Here is a 16,187-nt window from a genome sequence, read left to right as displayed (position 1 = left end):
GAGGGAGCTGGCTTCAGCCTTGGCCAGCCCAGAGAGGGGCTCCCACAGTGCAGTGGCGGGCTGAAGAGCTCCTCAAGCATCACCAGAGTGGAGGGGGAGGCGGAGGTGCCGAGAGAGGGCTGCTAGCATGTTGTCACCTCTTACTGTGACCACCACCTGAGTTAACTGGCGGACTTCTGCAAGGTCTTCTGTGAGGTAGGATCAGGAATAGCTTCCATCCATTTCCTCTGGAGACTGGGAGGGACATCCTGATGCCACTCCTCCTGTACTCCCCACCATGCTCTATATCCAGCTCTAGTGCTGGGTAGGGTTAAGGCCTTTTCCATGGCCTGGATTGCTAGGTGCTGTGGTAGCAGTGTGTATTCTGCAATTTATCCCTCCTTACACTCTGTCTAGCTCATGGTGTAGGCTGCAGCCCACCGCTTCTTCTATGGAGTCTGTGGTTTCTTTCAGTATTCCTGTTACATTCTTGTGTTGCTTCTTGGAACAAAGTTCACAGCATGAATCTCTAGACACTATTTTGTCTTTCCAAGTGGGAGAGTCATGCTAACAATGCCGCCAATTGGTCATCTTGTTTGACTGTCTTATTCAAGAAACTTCTAACAGATGAATTTCAGGTCGAAGGAGGGACAACCCAGAAGGAAGATCTAAGATGGAAGGAAGAATTATAAATACTGAAATTGATCAATGAATAAGTTAATAAAGCAAAACCTTCATAAAATGATACAAATAATAATGGCTGAGCTGTAGAGTTTTTAAAAAGCAGAAGTAAAAATACTGATCAAAAATAATTTGAAGACATCATTTATCTGAAAGAATGGCAGACGGACTTGCAAAGATTCCAGGAACTGGCTAGCTTGCCTGAGTCCACCGTCTCTGCAGTCTTGTGAGTTCCTCGGGCTGACATGACAGGGGTTCTACAGGCTGTAACAGAAAGCTTTTATGATTGGTAAAAGCACTTCCCAAAATATTCACTCTACTTTTGGTATCCATAAAGCTAAGTAAGCCATTTTTTTTAAATATCACCAACATGATATTGTTATTATTTTTTAAACCATGAGACTAATGATTTTCTTACTGTTACTGTTAGTAATATATTCCAGTATTGTCTAGCTTTTTAAAAATTTAGAATATTTTGCCATTAGAGAACAAAACATATTTTTTCCTTTTATCAATGAAGTTTTTCTCTAATGGTAGATTAAAATATTCTAAATTTTTAGAGTATTTTAATGGTCATTACTTAAATTCTCAGGTTTGCATTTTCTCAGTTTATAAAGTGTGAGCCATGATATATATTGAAGATAAAATAGATGAGTTAATATTATTTAGAAAGATGCCTGGCCCATAGCAAGCCTTATAAATATCAGCTACTATTATTTGATTTTTCTTTGGTTAAAAATGTTTCATTTTATTTATTCTTTAAACCTACTGCCGACTGTAAGTATTTGTCACATAAAGAAACCTTATTTTTCTTGCATACAATTTTAAAAAGCAATTGTAAAATTATTGCATGTATTATTTTTAATCAACAGAACAATACATTTATCATAGTTGGATGAAATGTAGTTTATCATTTAATTTGTTTCTGTCAAAACATACCCGTGGTAACAAAAGCTTTTTTTTCTTATTTATTACATAGTCTTTTCACCTTTCAATCAGTTTACTCTGGCCTTCTCTAGAGAGAATGTTTCAATTAATGGTTTTAGAGAAGCTGTTTCCAACTATTGATTAGCAGTCAAACTTGTCTCAGCAATTTTTAGAATACCAGACTAGGTCTGGGATGGAATTGACTCAGAATCTGAAAAGTAAAGTCTTTCTCTTAACAAGTGGTAATGGTGCTTGACAGCAACTTTCTTTTAGGAGAAACTAAATTAAATTGTGTGATTTTAGAGAGGATACAATTATTTTTTTCTTTCCTTTCTATTAAATGATCAGAACTCTAGAGTGTGATAGTTCACATTTTTCCATTACTTTTCCCTCAAGCTACCAGATGTATATCTGATTTACAATTTTATGCAGTAATTTTCAGAAAAATTTATTGTGTTTTCTTCGAGGATTCAAAGCTATAGGCAGCTTTAGTATCCTCCATGCCAAACACTCATTTTCTTGTATAGAGAGACTGCAACTTGCCCATGCTGATGAGCCCAGAGATGAACCCAGAAGCTCCATGTCCACACTCCACACTGGAGTTGGGTTGTATTACCCTGAGTCAGCAACAGGAAGCCAGAGAGCAGTAATGGTAATGATGTTAACTGAAATTCTGCTTAACACGTGCCAGCCGTAGTTCTAAGCCCTAAACTCATTTACTCTTTACAGTGACTATGAGGTTAGTACTGTTGTTCTCCTCATGGTAATACTGAGAGAAACGGAGTTTAAATACTTTGCCCAATGCCCCACAGCTAGGAAATGGTAGAAAAGGGATTCCAACCCAGGCAGTTTGTCTCTACAGTCTATGCCCTATCACACTTAAAATGGAATCTAAAATTGTTGATAATCCTCAGAAGATTGCATTCACTCCTGTCACTCACCATCATCATTCACCATCACCAAGATGCACTGGCCATTTTATTTCTCTAGGTTTGCTAAATGGCTCAGGGTCATTTCACTTATTGTTTCCTCCTCCTGAAAGATTGGGATACTCTCTTTTTTACTCCTCAAATTAAACATATACTGGGAAAAAAGGAGAGATAAAAGCATAAACCAAGTGTAGTTATTTCTGAATTTGTTGCTGAAAGAGAACTTCTGAGTCCTGTTTCTCCTGTAGACATGGAAACTGAAGCCCACACAAATAAAGGTCATTCAGTTAGTGTGAAAAAACAGACAATAATATATCTTTTGATTTTCAGACTAGTGCTCCTTTCGCCTGCATTCTAAACATGTCAAAATTGTTTCTTGAATATAAGAAAAATTTTACTGAACAACATTTGTAGTTTTCATTACACTTTAGCCTTCATATATGCAGAATTCTTTACTTATTACCTTCCCCCCTTTTACTCCTCGCTATTCTCCTCCAGTTTTTCCTCTTATTTTTCTCCTCTTTCTCCTTTTCCTATTATTTTTTGTTCCCAATGCTGCATTGCACATGGAACATTTGGAATTCTCATGCATTGCTCGTGAAAGTGTGATATGCAGGTGGAGCCACTTTGGAAAATAATTTGACAGTTCCACAAAACTACTTAACACACACTTACTGTGACTTAGATCTTCCACTCCTAGTTAGTTATGCAAGAAAATTAAAAGCCCATGTCCATACCCATTTTCTATATCTTTATTTAGCTATTGGCAATAGCTAAAAGCTGGAAATAACCCAAATGTCCACTAATATGTAAACAAATAGACAAATAGATACATGCAATGAGTTACTACTCAGTAATAAAAGGGAACAAACAATTGGTACACAATAGTTACACAAAAATGTAAATGCATTTCAAAATAATTATGTTAATTGAACAAAGCTAGATGAGAAAAAGTACAGTTTAGGATTCCATTTGTATAAAATGCTAGACAATGTAAATGAATCTATAATTTATAGTGGTAGAAAGCAAATAAGTGTGTGCGTGGGGGTAAGAATTGGGCAGAGACAGGCAAAAGTAATATAAAAATCTTGAAACTCTTTGGGTGGTGAGTTTTTTAAAATTATTTTGCTTATAGTAATTGTTTTGACGGTGTACCCATATGTCAAAACTTACTACACTGTATAATTAAAATGTGAGCAGTTTATTATATAACAGTTATATCTCAACAAAACTGTCTGTTAAGAAAACATTTACAAAAACTAAAAGTTTATTCCACCTGCCTGCCTTAGCTATTCTTTTATGTGTTAAAGTAATTTTTATCAAAAAAATTATTATTTGATGAAACATTCCCTTTCTCAAAGTACCAGAGGGAAATGTAATCACCAGAGGAAAATGATCAGCAAATTAACCCTTTTATTATTTCTATTGTGGTAGACTTGACCACATGGGAAAGTCTTGTTATTTATATTAGAATCAGCCTCAATCAGAGAGCCAAAATTCTAAAGTACCTACTCTTTTCACTTCACCTTCCTTTGTTCAAAATCGGCTATGAAATGCAAAGAAGGGTCCTACCAGAGCCTTCTGGACAGGGCAAAAGAGAAGAGAAAAAAAAAATCTAGTGTAGTGTTTGGCTGTCCACTTTCCCAAGGTCTTTAGAGGTTGGGAAGACCAGGGTAATGGGCTTCCAAGTAGGAGCTTCCCCCCAGTCCACGTGTGCTACCACCATGTGAAAGAGACTATTTGAAGACAGTGCAGAAAACAAAAACAGGAGAAGCTTCAGATCTCTCCCAAGTACCAGTGACTTCTGGCCTGGCTCTGTCCTACCGCTATAGATTTTGTTGGTGGTGTTGATTGGTTGGCTTTTTGTTTTACATAAGATATATGTAAAAAGGGAAATTACCTCATTTGTTATGCATATTAAAGTCTTCACTCCTAGAAATGTATTCCAATAAGCGGTACCCACATTTAAAGGATCTATATAAAGAATGCCTCTTCCTTGAGTTGGACATGTATGTTGGGTGGAGGGTTCTTGGAGAAAATGAGCTTCCCTGCATCATTTGTAAAAGTTAATTTAGCAAGAACAAATTATAACAGTGCTTATTTTAGTAGGGTATAACATAACCCAATGAAACACAGGTTATCAGTATCAATACTGGGTTTGTGGTCTTTATTTAACGGTAATTAGTTCCATCCATGATAATTTTTTTTCTGTTTCAGTAATAGTATTATTTTAACTTGAAAAAGGTAAAAAGCTGCTGAAATGAAATTTTTAAAGAGTGACTCAGTCCCACTTAATGTGATTTGTGATTTACCACAGCTATTACTCAAGATCTAGCCCTTACCTAAGCCTTTAGAGGGAATAGAAACAACATTTCCAACAGTATGTGAAAAGCAAGAGCCATGTGCTTAGACACAGGAACCAACAGAAGAACTGTCCCAAGTGGTATTTGAGGCAAAGTAGATAACAAGGATAATATTTTAAAACCCTAAGGGGGATCTGCAAAATTTGCTATTATCATGTTGAGAGGTACTTCATGTTGCTGAAACAGATAAATCTTTTGCTATTTTCTTTCACCAAGTAAGTTTTAGTCGAGTAACAAAATAGCTGTACAAATTTCAATATATTTTCAGTAAGTCAATATCAAGGATTCATTTGGCACCTGCTGTGTGCAGGGCATTTAGCTAAGCATGAACCATACATAGAAAAGGATATATGTGTTATTCAAAGAGCTGATACTCCTCTTGAAAAATGTAAGACTGATATATATGACATAACTAAAGAATAATAAGGACAAGTATAATTAAGTGTGTAATGGTTTCCAAACTTCAGGGTGCTTATGAATAATCTATGTTTCTTAGGCCCCAACACCAGATATTCTAATTCAGTGAGCCGCTGGCCCACATATGATCATGCTAATGTTTTGAAACCATAATTTTATACAATAAAATGAGTAAGATTGAGTGTCATAATTAGCAATATGTTTTTAACATCTAAATAATAAACTAGCAGATACATAGAAGGTCAGTGAGGCATGGAATTGTAACTCAAGAAAGTAAATTAAAATATGCTTTTCTGAGCTACTAGTTTCCATGCTAATCTCTCACATACCCTTCAGCGAGGGACAATATTCAAGACCAAGCATGTTACAAATCCCTTCCCAGACATAGTCTCGCATATAATAATTGAGTAGCAGTGAGTCAGAATGTACTCTAAGCCTCATCAAAAAGTAGAATCAAACTTTACATTGCATTGGAAGAAATTTGAAAATGAATAGGAATGTATTCATATACATATATATGTATTCATATATATATATGTTTATTTAATATTGGACTGTTGGCATTCATATCCTAAAACTGGATGATAATTTCAGAACTAGGAGGCTGTTTGATTGAGGGTCTATGGAGAATGTGAAAAAGCACCATTTTTAGTCTTCATGTCTAGTGAATTAGTGTTTTATATCAAACTGATATACTTATTCATAACTGTATATTGAGTAATATGAAAGGAACATATGTGACCATTATAATAGCAAAAACGTTCTCAACTTGCAAGACAATGTAAAAAGAATAAAATATTCTATAACATTTTTCTATCATTTTACTTTTACTTATGTGTATATGCTTCCATGTATGCAATGAGAGTTAAATATCTGTCATTAAGAAAATAATGGCAAATTAACAATACATCAAATTCAAAATTGAGCAAAGAAAACTTTACAAACACATCATTAAGAAAATAATGGCAAATTAGCAATATATTAAATTCAAAATTGAGCAAAGAAAACTTTACAAACACATAGGCAAATTCGATTGCATTTATTTAACAAATACCACATCCAATCAGAATATAAATTAGTTTCTAAAATTAATTATTTTCTGAGGTACCATATACATTTAAAATACCAAAATTATCTAAAGAATTCATACAAATTATAGTACAAAGGTATTATGCTGGAAAATGATATATCATTATTATGTACATGTATATTATATTAGAATAATAGCTTGTTCAGTAATGTTACTAAAGTAAGAAAAATAGATGTTCTCTATTGGTAGGTACCAAGAGATGTACACTTAGATAGGTATATACACAAGACGTGTATATTAAGAATCTATGGACAATTGGGCTATTATTCCTGATCAAGAGAGTTGGAATTTTTACAAAGACATTTTGAAATAAGAATCTAATGAGCAGATCAGTTTCTTTTTTTCATGCTGTCTCTTTAAGAAAATAAAAAAATGGTGAAAGAAAGGGTTAAGAATTGAATGAGGAAAATGTATTTTCAAATATAAAGAATGCAACTATTGCAGTTTACTACCAAGTCTTGAGTCAGATAGGGTATTCATGATGTTTATAGTGAGTGAGAAACAAAAGTAATGATGATATTTACAGTTGAGGATTATTTTTATTGCCATAAATTAACCAGTCCTATTGAATTATTACAAGATAAAATTTTGTATCTTGCAAACAAATTCAAGTTTTAGGTGATTGCTGCAAAAATAAAATGAATTATTGTGTGCTTTCAAATCGACTGGTGTGAATACATTTCTAGTTTAAAAATTAACATAATAGGCAAGGCGGGATGGCTCATGCCTGTAATCTCAGCACTTTGGGAGGCCAAGGTGGGCGAATCACCTGAGGTCGGGAGTTTGATACCAGCCTAACCAACATGGAGAAACCCCGCCTCTACTAAAAATACAAAATTAGCCGGGTATGATGGCGCATGCCTGTAATCCCAGCTACTTGGGAGGCTGAGACAAGAGAATCACTTGAACCTGGGAAGCAGAGGTTGTGGTGAGCCGAGATGGCACCATTGCACTCCAGCCTGGGCAGCAAGAACGAAACTCCATCTCAAAAAAAAAGAAAAGAAAAGAAAAGAAAAGTTAATAACTTTGCCTTTTAACCATAATGAAATCACAAGGATCATAACCTCCTCCCATACATAACTATAAAATTGGAAAAAACACATGAAATAATTATTTTTAGACATCGGAAATGTGCAAGACAGGCACATGACCCCTGTGACAAGGAGGAGTGTCAAGCAGTCTCACTGAACTGAGGACATGGAAATTAGGTACCAGAGAACTGAAGTGAGAGGAAATTGTGTAAAAGACAAACAAAACCAGCTTCAGAATTTGCCATTTGTGTCTTTGGTGAGAACTGTGCTACACTTCCATAGGGTGAAACTCCTTGAGGCAGGACTACAGAGTTTTAACTGAATAATTTTCTAAGCTCATATAAAGTAGGGAGATAGTCAAACCTTGGCCAGCATTCTTAGTCTCAGTCATCATCCAAAGCATTTATTAATCTCAGAAGTGTCATGCTTCAGTGGTGGATTAAAACATCCTTAGAGTAAAAGACACTCCAGAATTATAGGGGAGAAAACCACACTGTTTAATATCAAAAACGTGAAGTAGCAAAATATACACAAAGCCTACACACTGAAAACTAAAAAACATTGCTAAGGAACATTTTTAACATTTAAACAAATGGAAAAGAGTATTTTGTACGTAGTTCAGAGGACTCAATAGTTTTCAAAGGGCATATTTCCCAAGATCCATAAATTCGATGGAATCTCAGTGAAAATCTAGCAGGCTTTTTCATAGTAATTGATAAGTTTAGTCCAAAATGTACATGGAAATGCAAAAATTCTACAAGAATATTTTGAAAAAAGAACAGTTGGAGCACTTAAATGACCTGATTTCAATATTACCATAATGCTACAATATGAAGGAATTCTGAGTATTGGCTTTAGACCGTAGAGATGAGAATGGAATGGAATGGAGAGTCCGGATGTAGACTTAAATATGATCAACGATTTTTTGACAATGTACCTATACTTAATAGAATAATGGCCAGCAAAAGGAACCTATAAATGTTGCCTTATAAAAAAAAAAAGGTCTTCGCCAAAGTGATTACATTAAGGATCTTGAGAGTGGAGGATTATCCTGGATTCTGAGTGTGCCCTAACTTAACACTCACAGAGGAAGAGGAGGCAGTGTAACCAGAGGCAGAGATTGGAGTGATGGAAATCACAAGTCAAACAATGGCAGCCACCAGAACCTGGAAGAATGTTCTTCCTGAATCTTCTAGAGGGATCAGGCCCTATCAGCACCTTGATTTTGGACCGGCAATACTGAACTTTTACTTTTAGCCTCCAGAACTGTGAACGTGTAATTTTTTTATGCTTCTAAGTCACTGATTTTGTGATAATTTGTTATAGCACCCATAGAAAACTAATACACTGACTAAGCAATTAAAAAGGACAAAGTACTTTTTAAATAAATGGTGCCTGAATGACAATTACTTATATCCTAGAACTATAAATTTTCGATAGAATGCACAGCACAGCGCAATGCGTGCTCATTAAATGAAAGAGAAATCAGTGACTGAAGAACTTTACATTGTTATGTGACTTGTTAAATTAACTTTCAAATTAATAAATTGCTTGTACTTTATTTTTTTTAAGTAACTTACATAACAAGACCTGTTGCTGAACTAGTTTTTTTTTTTTTTTCATTTCTTACCCTACAGATGTATTAAGAGTTTGAAGATTTTCTGGTTTTCCAAAATCAAGAGTTGAAGTTTATGAATTACAATTACTTCCTCTCATGTTTTCTCTTTCTCAATAGAGTATAGATTATCACTACCTGTTCATTTATCTACAAAATATCCCTATGAAATAATGTGTGACATAGCAGAGGTAGAAATAAAATTATCCCATATTGTTATGACATTGTTATGATGCCAAAGTAACTGATGATTTAATTAAGGATCAAACTGCTCTTTGCCCTGATAGGTTAGTCAAATTGGTTAAGTCTAGGATTCCCACAATAGCCCTCACTCTAAAAATTATCTCTGCTTGAGCAATAAAGTTCTTTTTTTTAAAGAAAAAAAATATTTTTCACAAATATTCACTAAAATAATTGCTTATTAGCAATGATGAATAATTATTTTCTGAAACCAACACATCTTTTATGTATAAAATCAGAATAGAAATAGAAATAAAATAGTTAAAAGCAAGAGATATTTCTTAAGAGTTCACTAGAAGAAATAACTCAATGTTCTTAACTCTGCCTAGTGATAGATCATCTTAAATATTGAATAAAAGCAGAAAATGGCCTTTCCTCTGAAAAATTGTTAATTACTTATTAAAAAATCCCACCAAGACTCTGCATTCAAAACAGAAGTAATATCCTGAAGGGCTCTGAAAAAGGCATAAAGCTCTATAGCTTTATGTGCAAAAAAGAGAAAAACACTTCAGGACTAGTAAGCATCCGGAGGCAGCATTCAATAAAGTCTACGAGTAACCTAATCATTATTAACAATGTAGCTGATGAGAACAAGCTGATGTCACATCTGAACCTCAAGAAGTTGCATTAAAATAAACTGACCTTTTTTATTATCTTACTGAAATTTTTTTAAAAATTAGGACATAATTCTGTTCACAGGTCCTGATGAGCAATTTGAAATTGCTGTTATTCTTAGCCATAAATAAAGTCAATTTTTGTTGCTTATAGTAGTTATGTTCTATGAAGTTGGCAAGAAAAATGGATTATCAAATACAGAAACACTGCTCCTAGGTGAAATACAGGGTTAGGTTCCTTCAAACCTCTGGTCACATGTGTGTCAAATGATCAATAAATACCTTCTTTAGTGTGTTTATTTGTTAAGACATCCTATCTGATAGATATTATTTGTTAACATTGAACTTATGGTTGACAGCACTGTAACTCGTACTCGAATAAAGCTTGTCTAACACACATTTTTCTTCTGTCAGGTGCAGTCATAAGCTTCTTGCACCTGAGAACACGTGACAGCATTTCATCACTGTCCTCAGGGGCCATTTTAAACAATAAAATCACCATTGAAAATTCCAGAAATTTTTTTTTAAAGTAGCGCTAAATACCCCATAGAAAGGACACTTGCTTATAGTATTAGAGCTGAAACAAGAGGGCAGAGCGTTGTCTTATCTGGCCTCAGCAGGAATGTGCACACGTCAGACAACTCAAATCTTTTGCTGCTTTGTGCGTGTCCATGACTAACCGCAAAAACAGTGTGAGTATTGGATTTGGGGTTACAAATAAATTTTGACTCTTAGGTGAAATCACAAATACATGAATAAGAGGCTTGACTCTGCTATGATATGAGAAGAGGCTGAGACAGATAGAAAAGCCAGTTGCTGACAAAGCAGCAAGTGGGAGTTATGAGCTGCTCTAAAACGCCACAGTGAAGAGGATGCTGTTTCACAGAGGCAGGGCTGCTGAAGTATGGTTAAGTATTGAATGGCTGCCACAGCTGACCAATACACACGCTATTTAAGAAGGTATGGGTGCCTCACTTTATTTTCTATTTCTATATTGAATAAAAAATTAAGATTCCTTTTTCCCAGAAAAGTGATTTCATGAAGGGAGATAAGACTGCCTTCCAAAGATTTGTCCCAATTAATAGAACCCATCTTGATCTAGTGTTTATATACTGGGATTGCAGGCATAGTGTTTACAGGGAATTAATTTACAACTGTTGGACATGATTTGCGAATCTAATTTTAGTAGAGTGGTGTCAATATGTAGAGCGGTGTCAAAATGCTTGTCAATATTAATCATATATCAATATTAGGTTTCATAATAATTGATTTGGCTATGTTATACTGAATACCCTCCACCAAAAAAAAAAAAATGCTCTCTGAAAATATGGGCTTAAATGTTAGTTTCTGAGGTGTATGTTAATCCTTGTCCCCTGATATTGATATCAGAATCATAAAAATGATTTACTAATTGAAATGAATCACTTTTCTTGTGTCAGGCAAAGAATAATTCGTTGTTTGCTTTTTTAAAAAATCACCAATAGTCACACTTATTTGCTAGTAAAACTATACATTCCTAGTAAGAAAACAGAGAAAAGCTCCTTGACATTTTGGCCTTGGCAATTATTTTTGGGATATGACATCAAAAGCAAGGCAACAAATCAAAAATAAACAATTGGGATTACATCAAACTAAATAGCTTCTACACAACAAAGGAAATAGTCAATAAATGAAAAGATGACCCTACAGAAAGGGGGAAAATATTTGCAAACTGCATATCTGAGACAGGATTACTATCCAAAACACATAAGGAACTCCTAAAACTCAAAATCAAAAAACAACCCAGTTTAAAAATGGGCAAAGGATCTGGATAGACAGTTTTCCAAAGATGTACAAATGGCCAACAGGTATATATAAAGGTACTCACCATCACTAATCATCAGGGAAATGCAAATCAAAACCACAATGAGATATTGACCTACCCTTGATAAGACGCCTACTTTCATTTTTAAAAAGAAAATGTATTGGCTAGAATATAGAGAAAAGGGAACGTTTTAATACTATTGGTGGGAGTGTAAATTGGAATAGCCTCTATGGAAAACAGTACGGAGGTTCCTCATAAAACTAAAAGTAGAACCACCCTATTCTACTTCTGTGTATTTATTTAAAATTTAAGTCAAAATGGATTGTAGTCCTAAATGAAAATTCTGAAAACTATAAAATGCCTACTAGAAAACATAGAGGACAAAGCTATTTTAGCGACCTTGGCTTTTGTTGATGTGTTTTTAGATACAACATCAAAATCACAACCTGTGAAAGAAAAAAAAAGTGACAAGATGAACTTAATTGAAAGTTTAAAATTCTGCTTTGTGAAAGACACTGTTAAAGAAAAGACAAGCCATTGTGTGGCAGAAATATTTAAATACACGTTAGATAAAGAGTTGTAGTCAAAACATACAAAAACACTCTTAAAACTCAACAATAAGAAAACAACCAACCTAATTTAACAGTGTCAAAATGATCTTTACAGAACCTCACCAAAGAAGATATAGAGGAGGCAAATTTTCATACAAAAATGTGATTATCATCACATGTTATTAAGAAATTGCAAAGTAAAACAAGATACCACTACATAACTTAGAATGGCCAAAATCCAAAACAAAACAAAACGAAAAAAGGCAATACCAACTGCTAGTAAGAATGGATAGGAATAGAAGCTGTCATTCACTGCTGATGAGAATGCAAAATATCTACTTTGGAAATCAGTTTAGCAGTTTTTTATAAAACTTAATATATCACCGAATAATCTAGCAATCATGCTCCTAGGCATTTACCCAATTGAGTTAAAAATTGATTTCACAAAACATTCTCATGCTATTTTTAAATTTTAAGTAAGTTTTGTTAGTAATTAGAATTCCAAAGCATTTGATCTACTCCTTATTCAATTATTTGAAAACATACTGTATTCATATACTATATTTATATCTTTTGCTACCATTGACTGTTGTTGCACATATGGTATGTCAATGTTTTAGAGGGTTTTTTTTTAAATTAAATTGCAATTATGGACTGGCATTAGTTACATGATCCTGACAATTTTTAAACCCTCTTCTTTCATACTTTGTATTGACTATACTCAAATTCCTCATGTAAAACCAGGTAAGAACAAAGCTATCTGGCCATGGTGTAGGCAGCTGGTGAAGCGTAGTTGATGTAGATATCTGCCTTCATGTATTTCCTTGTTGTTGTCATTATTACCAATTATTTTAATTTTATGTGACTCCAAAATCTTATAAAGGTGAAAAGATGCAATTTATTGAATGTATTGAAAAAGCAGCAAAGAAAACTGTAACTTTCTTTTGATGAGCACTATTTGGATAATATTAAAGCAGGAATCCCAAGTAGTGATCATTTAGTGATGATTATTGTACAGAGGAATAAGGCAAGTAGTGTGCCTCAAGGCCTTGATGTGTATCCTGTTCCTTGAGTATTTGATACCTCCCAAAACGAAAGTTACAGTGAAAAACTGTTACCTTTCTTCAATGCACTATTTGTTTTACAGTTTCAAAGCAGTGTTGTTTTTGTTGTTGTTGTTGTTGTTGTTGTTCTATTGGGAAAGAAAGGAGAAGAAAAAAGGGAAAGAAACTGGATTAATTCTTACAGTATTAAAAAAAGCTTTATAGACTGTAATACAGTAGACTCAAATTCAAAAGGTTTTCTTCATTTTTTTAATAACTCAGTAGCCCAAATCTTTTTATTCATTATCTCAATATTTAAAGCTAAAACATTAGTATACATTGTCACTGCCTTTAATGATATCAAGTATGCCTTATAAAATAGAGCATAAATTCCAAATTCCTTGACTTAGCACCCTGAACCCTTCTCATCAGATCTTTCGTATTTCTACAGTCTGAACTTCCATTATTTTCTTTATCCCCTGTAAACAGCCAAATTAGATTCTTTATTTAAGGCCTATCCACATATATTAGCTGATTGTAGATGTCACCCCATAATGCAGTTGAAAAATTGAGGCCCAGCAAGGTTAGGCACATTGTCCAGAGTCTCATAATGAGTAAGTGGCAGAGACTCGGAGTTGGTCTTTGTGTCCTTTCCAAGGCTTCTGTCATCTCATTGTACTGCCCTCCACAGGAGCAGTTACATTTCAGCTGTTTTCAGTGATGTTTTAGCTCATGGGGGGTTTAGGCACCCTGGGTGTAAATATAAAGAAAAAAGTTCTGATGTATGGAGACCTATAGACACCCTCCAAGTAATGTCAGGAAGGCAACCATTAATTTTCCAGTAGCCATCCTAATTTTGCCCTCATCTGCCATTCCTCCTTTTTTTTTTTTTTTTTTTTCATTTGGGTTGGAGAAGTCAGTTCAGTCAAGTGAACCCCTATATGTCAATATTTTGTTTTCTGTAAATACAACCATCTGTATACTACTTTTTTTTTCAAATATCCAGATAAATGATTTACAGTGGAACAATATTATTTTATCTATTTGCCATTCTGCACCAAATGTTGTAGGAGCAAGGTCAAAACATTAAAAGAGAAGTCTGTGAACAAGTTTAAGTGGAGCTTTTCCCTTCGACTTTATTCTTCATTTTCATGAAGAGACATTGCAAATAGCACCAGATTTCTATCCATTACTATAATAAATTATCATCACAATGGGTAATATAGGTTGCAGTATAATATTTTCCCTCTTTCCTCTTCAGAAGAAATGCAAAATAATTCTCATTAATCGTTATTTAACAATTTCACGTAAAAGATCTTTTTGCCAAGTCTAAAATGTGTGTGTGTGCGTGTGTGTGTGTGTGTGTGTGTGTATTTATGGGATGTTGCTCTTTTGTCATGTACTGTAGCTCTGTACCTCTCAAGGGCCCTTCATTAGTTATCTGCAAAAATATGAAATAGCCAAATCCTAAGTCAGTGGAGTTTTTTCTGTATTATGTCCTCAATCATCAAAGAGAAATCTATTCTGAGAATCAAAAATAGTCCTGTTTTCCACTAAAATCAGGGAGTGCGAATGAGGAATGTGGATGACAGTATTGGTGACCAAAGCAGTCTTACACTGATACCTCATTGGCAACATCACTAGAACTCCAAGCACCTTACCATTTTCTTCCTTTCATCATCAGAACCTCCAGAGGTGGCTCAAGTGGCTTTTTGGGGTGGCAAATTTGGTCTTCCTCCTCACCACCTATGAACATCACTGCTTTTTGTCATTTCCAGCAATCACGGAATGGCTAAAATTGTCTCTATTTTTCTTCCTCTTCTTGGCTGCAGTCATTCCTGACATTGCTTCAGAAACTTTCCTCCCATTGCTATTGTTCTTCTGCTCCTCTTCACCACTGACTGCATAAGAGTGCATGAGAAATACCTGCCCCCGTCATCTGGATTGCACTCTTTGCACTGTAACTGAGTTGGCTCTGGGCTTTCAGATTCTGTATGTTTTTCATGATATTTCAAAGATAACTGCCTCACCCAATTCACTAGCACTTTACCTTTATTATATTCCCCTTCCTCTCCCCTAGGAGCCAGTCATAGATTTCCTAGTGGATCTGATACTAAGGTAAGGATCTAACAACTGATTTGAGTATCTAGATGCTGCAATGAAAATCTTTACTCAGCTTCTTCTTTTTTTTTGAGTCTTAAATAAAATTTATCGAGTTGCTTCTATATATTTATACAAGAAAGGCTATACACACCATGATAAAATGTCATTATTCTTTTAAATTGTTTATTAATTAAATATACTGCCCTTGCATCCATTGGTACAATGTGAATCACAAAAATGCCAGGCCATTCATAGCAAAGGCAAAGTAATTAAATTTATAGTCAACTTCAGATCACTAATGTATGGTAGAATGTTGCCCCTTGAAGTGGAAGATAAAACATATTAATCCTGTTAAAATTCTTTCTCTTGGCCCTTAAGGCACGTCAAGGTGACATTTAAGAAAAAGAAACAAAATTTGGATACTAATGTAGTGCTGCCCCCCTAAGCCTGGCACAGACAATATGAAGCTAGAAGCTTTGTAAATATGCATAAAATTGACTCCAAAGTCCAGGCTGGTACCTACTGGAAGAGTAGTAAAAGAAGTATATTTGTACTGTGTTTTACTTTCTTATATTTAAAAGTCTGTACATAAAGATATATTATTTCCTCTGTAAGAGTCATTGCCCTAACAAGGAAAATCTGGATCTGTAAAGTTTAAAGTCAGGCTGTAGCAGCCTGCACCTTGAGGATTTCTTTCCATAAAGGCCCTCAGGATGGTAACTTTACTGAATTTTTTCCAGGACTATGTATCTGTCTCCAAGGTGGATTAGCCAGTATGGTCAGCATTTTCCTCAAAATCT

The 16,187-nt window shown here is 34.6% G+C and overlaps 1 long non-coding RNA gene across 1 annotated transcript in view; it reads left to right on the top strand.

Annotated features, from left to right (window-relative positions):
* Nucleotides 1-16,187, top strand: part of LOC135966611 (uncharacterized) — a 228,408-nt gene that overhangs the window by 154,901 nt on the left and 57,320 nt on the right. The gene's annotated exons all lie outside the window — the stretch shown is intronic.

Source organism: Macaca fascicularis, chromosome 12 (genome assembly GCF_037993035.2).
Source record: "Macaca fascicularis isolate 582-1 chromosome 12, T2T-MFA8v1.1".
NCBI classification, from domain to species: domain Eukaryota; kingdom Metazoa; phylum Chordata; class Mammalia; order Primates; family Cercopithecidae; genus Macaca; species Macaca fascicularis.
This window is presented reverse-complemented; position numbering and strand designations above follow the sequence as displayed.